We start from the raw sequence: 4,970 nt of genomic DNA on the forward strand, positions 1-4,970 counted from the left end.
TATATATATACATACATACAGTGTGCAAATAGAAGACAATATGTATATAAAATTTGATGTCTGTAAATTAATATCGTTCGTCAGATTTTCACAGCTAACTCTTGAAATGATTACCGCCAAATACCTCTTCTAGTTGGTCTGTAAAACACTGCGTTGCGCTGAAGTAAAATTTCGCTATTCCTGTTTTATATTACGACAAACAAAAAAATTATGCGTTTGTATAATTGAGATTTATGATTAGAGATTTAAACGTGTCAGTAAATTCATGAGAATCGCTGTAACATCCGGCAGTATGTATTGTATTAATGTTCCTGATGGTAGATTTTGTTTTGAGTTCAGATCCATCCTAAGTCAACTCTCCAGGAATATAATTGGACAGAATAATAAGAATGGAAGGGAGAATCTAGTTTAAAATCGGCAGTGTTCAAAAACACTTTAAGTTTTCATAGTGAAATTCCTCCATTTGAAGGAATAACAGCTACAACAACAACATCAACAACACTATCAGCAAGAAATACCTCAGGAATGAGAACCCAGAACTGGGTTCAAAATGCCACCTGGATACCTGAAGGCTGGAGAGTAAATCAGACGAAACGTTGTAGTAACAACAACAAAAATGAGGACATATCCGTCCTATGTAATAATGGAAATAATGTATATGCAAAAATAGTTTGCATTAGTGGTTTTCAAATAAGAATTTGTGAATATCTAGTGACAATTTAAAGCTTCAGAATTTTAAAAATTGGAGATTAATATTAGTATGCGTTTATCAATAAATTCTTTTCTACTCTAGGTACAGGTCCCGAAATTTTTGGATGATGGGGGCAGTCGACTAGATCAACCCCAGTACGTAAATCCTACTTAATTTATCGAGTATTGATCCCGAAAGGATGAAAGACATAGTCGACGTCGGTAGAATGTGAACTCAGAATATAAAGACAGACAAAATACCACTAAGCATTTCGCCCGGTGGGTTAACGTTCCTACCAGCTCGCTGCCTTTATCTCTAAATTGAAATCCTTATGATGAAAATGAAGCACACACTTTTTAAAAATATAAATACAGATTTAAACTAATTAATAATGGACATTTTATTATTCTTCAGTGATTCTTCGAAACATTTACATAAAATGAAATTGAATTATATAGACCTCAAAACTTCATTACGGGTATTGATGTTCCGTCATAAATGTGGATGATGGATAGATGTAATTGCTGTTTCGGCAAATGTGGATGACGGGATAGATGAATTGAAAACGCTGAAGACGTTATCGTGAATACAAGTAAGAAGTTCCTTTTCCATCTATATAACATATGCTACCTGTTTCAAATTTTAAAACTATTATTGAGTGAAAATTGAATTGAAATAAATTTCTTTTTCACGATATCAGTTTTGGAAATTCACGTGTTCTTTTGCAAAATTTACTGTGTTGGTCATTGTTCTTCTTTTAATAGTTTTTGGATAGCACACCTACACGCATTTCTGTCACGTAGATTTACAGTAAACATTATATTAGCAGCCAAATAAGCTACAGTTCTAATTGTACATGAACTGAACAGAAGACAACTGATGATTTCATAGGGCAACGCGATGATGCTTAAATGAATATAAAGGTATGCGGTAGAAAATTAACTGTTAGAAGTGCAACCTCAGCATTTATAAATTATGGCAATGTTATTATTAATTACACCAAAAACAGGGATGGGCAGCAGCTTCTCAATAATTGTGAAACTAAATACAATTGTACAACCACAACATTACACCTATAGGAATTTTATCTGTGATTTACCTGTAAATAAATGTATCGTAATGTCCCCGGGAAGACATTTTTTTTATATTAGAGCATTAACTAATGAAAATATCGCATTACTGATGCTGTACAAAGAAAGTTCTCTTTCATTTACAAAAGAAAAGTTATTAAAATATCTGTAATGAATTGTTTCATTTATAAATACATGCGTGATTGATACATTTATTGTATTATGGATTATCTCTCTCCGCTGCATTACATTTCCTTAAATTCTGAAAGCGAATCACGAAGACAATTATATTGTATCCGTCTGACAGAGTAAACATATATTTGTTCGTGTAGTTGCGTGTTACTCTGTATCCGTGTATTTGTCACCGTGTATGAGTGTATGAGACCGAGTAAAGATGGTTGCTAATATCAGTTTAGTATATGTGCAAGCTTATGAAATGAAGCTTATAAATTGACAATGACATGCTATAGACATACAGGTAATAATGTTAAAGAAAATATCTGATGCACTCAAAATTAGCTTTAAAATATATTGGTCCGTAGACTGAGTGAACAACTTTCAAACAACACCGTTGTGATTACCTATCTCGGTAGTTATGTTTGTAGTGGTGTAATATTCGTTGTACTTGCTATTGTGTCCCTAGATATACTGTACTAGAATCGATAATGTATATAACAGAGTCTAATGCAGTGAAGTGTGTAGCCGTGAGTATAATAATCGAAATAATGACGTCTATCTAGAAAACAAAGACTTCGTAGATTTCCGACGCGTCGTCTGCGATAGTAGTTTTTGCTGCAACTGAATCATTCAAAGTTCACTGGCTGCGCTTGATTTGACGCTTCCGACACACTACATGAAACATTAAGTTTGGAAAATGAACCCACATGCCATTAAATACAAGATATTTCCATCATTTTACGCATGAGAAACGCCCATAATCTGAAAATTCTACGGTAGTGTATATGTAAAAGACGGGTATAAATTGTGAGTGGATTTGGTAGACGGAAACTGAAAGAAGCCCGTCGTGTATATGTTTGTGTGTCTGTGTCCCCCCCTCCCCCCAACATCGCTTGACAACCGATGGTGGTGTGTTTACGTCCGCGTAACGTACCGGTTCGGCAAAAGAGACCACCGATAGAATAAGTACTAGGCTTACACGGAATAAGTTCTGGGGTCGATTTGCTCGAATAAAGGCGGTGTTCCAGCATGGCCGTAGTCAAATGACTGAAACAAGTAAAAGAGTAAAAGCGTAATGATAATGATGGTGGTACCGCCAGTATTTCTCGAATTCACACAGTTTGTTCAACATTTCAAAATAAGGTAATATTAAGTAATATATTTCCAAGAGTTAAGATCAATAAATTTAAGGAAGCAAAGTTTAAGTATAAAATAATTTTATAATATTATTGTAGTTATAAACCTGTTAACCTCGGGTGTAGTTGGATCATAATGTAGTAAGATTGTTTCTAACTCAGTGAACGTATGCATATGTAACAAGAATAATTTCAATAGTATCTTTCGTAAAATTGATACAGTGTTGTGTTACATTGCATCGGTTTAAAAATAAGGCTTCAGCAAGATACATAACCGTAATGTAGCAGGTACTTGTGTTATTTCACTGAGATAAATGGGAGATTTTGTATGAGGATTTTTCATTTGTTTTAATAAACTATGTAGGCAGCAGTGGTATTGATTCGATTGCAGGTCATCGTACCGCCTCATGGTGAACGTAAAGATACGAGGGTGAGTCAAAAGTTAATGCCATTTTGTTTAGGACAGGTATTATTACCAACACAGGAACATGTATCATGCATCAAAATGAAGTTGGTCCTCTGTGGATCACATCCCTACTTCTCAACATAGTCACTGTTTCTCTCAATAGCAATGTTCCACCTTCGAATGAGAGCATGTATCTCTGCCCCGTAAAATTCTGTTCACTGTTCTTTGAGCCACTTCTTCACTACAGTTTTCACTTCCTCGTGCCTGGACCATCATTGTCACTGGACTATCATCTCTTCGCTCCCGTGAAGGAGAGTTTGAGAGGCAAACATTATTCCAGTGACGAGGAAGTGAAACTGTAATGAAGAAGTAGCTCAAAGAACAGTCAACAAGATTTTACGGGGCAGGGATACATGCTCTCATTCGAAGGTGGAACATTGCTATTGAGAGAAACGGTGACTATGTTGAGAAGAAGGGATGTGATCCACAGAGGACCAGCTTCCTTTTGATGTATGAGACATGTTCCTGTGTTAGTAATTATACCTGTCCTAAACAAAATGGCATTACATTTTGACTCACCCTCGTAGTTTGACTCACCCTTCTAGTTTAAGAAGAAATGCTGAATTATAATGGTAACGCAAACCTTGGCGTTAAACCTTTGTTTGTTAGACAAATGAGTCCATTATTGTTGCCTCAACCATAATTATTTAATCTATATAATATTTTCATGTGTCATTGAATTAATTAAAAGTAAGTCATAATCATTCCTTGTCATGTCATACGCTAGATACTACTGTAATAAACATTTAACTGTTTTTAATTATTAATTATGGCTTGTAATTCATATGAATATACTAAACGTTATCGCTACTAGGATATCTTTATTCAAAATTATCCAAATTTGATGTAATATATAAGCAATTACCTACGCTTCGATATGTTGGTATTGTGGTCATTTTATCTGCACGCTTGATCTAATAAATGCTAGCAATTAATAGTCAGTGATAATTCACTAAATATTTAGTCCATCGTGGCCAGTAACAAAATATCCTTTTCAGATAAGGTATTTACAATGATGATAGAAACGTATTTTGTTTTTCAGATATAATCAGTTCAAAAAACTTTTGCTATGTTAGTCAATTAATTACGTCTATTCAAATGAGATTTGTAAGATCATTATTGCAAACTAAAGATATTCCAAGATATTATCTAATTATAGAGTGAAGGCACTATAACAAACTGTATAAATGTTTACGTTCCTTCAAATCTAGGTTTCTGAAGCAATTGATAATTTTGAAAGTATTCAATCATCGAATTGTATGTGTATCACGTTTTGCTGTCTCAAAAACTCTATTTGCCTTCACACATACACACGCATATATGCACACGCAAAACAAAAACACATACAAACACAGGCGCACACAGAGAAATCATACACACGCACGTACGTGTGTAACATACATACAGGATCATATATATATATATATATA

General features: G+C 34.3%; 1 protein-coding gene and 1 long non-coding RNA gene across 13 annotated transcripts in view; one reads left to right on the top strand and one right to left on the bottom strand.

Annotated features, from left to right (window-relative positions):
• Positions 1 to 4,970, bottom strand: part of LOC106870672 (beta-1,3-galactosyltransferase 5) — a 265,603-nt gene that overhangs the window by 121,259 nt on the left and 139,374 nt on the right. The gene's annotated exons all lie outside the window — the stretch shown is intronic.
• The window catches only part of LOC128251597 (uncharacterized), a 185,744-nt gene that overhangs the window by 6,017 nt on the left and 174,757 nt on the right, over positions 1 to 4,970 (top strand). For all 8 annotated transcript variants that reach the window (XR_008267210.1, XR_008267206.1, XR_008267207.1 and 5 more), the window contains exon 2: positions 1,106 to 1,283. This is a non-coding gene — a long non-coding RNA (uncharacterized LOC128251597). The remainder of the gene's footprint in view (positions 1 to 1,105; positions 1,284 to 4,970) is intronic.

Source organism: Octopus bimaculoides, chromosome 1 (assembly GCF_001194135.2).
Source record: "Octopus bimaculoides isolate UCB-OBI-ISO-001 chromosome 1, ASM119413v2, whole genome shotgun sequence".
Classification (NCBI taxonomy): domain Eukaryota; kingdom Metazoa; phylum Mollusca; class Cephalopoda; order Octopoda; family Octopodidae; genus Octopus; species Octopus bimaculoides.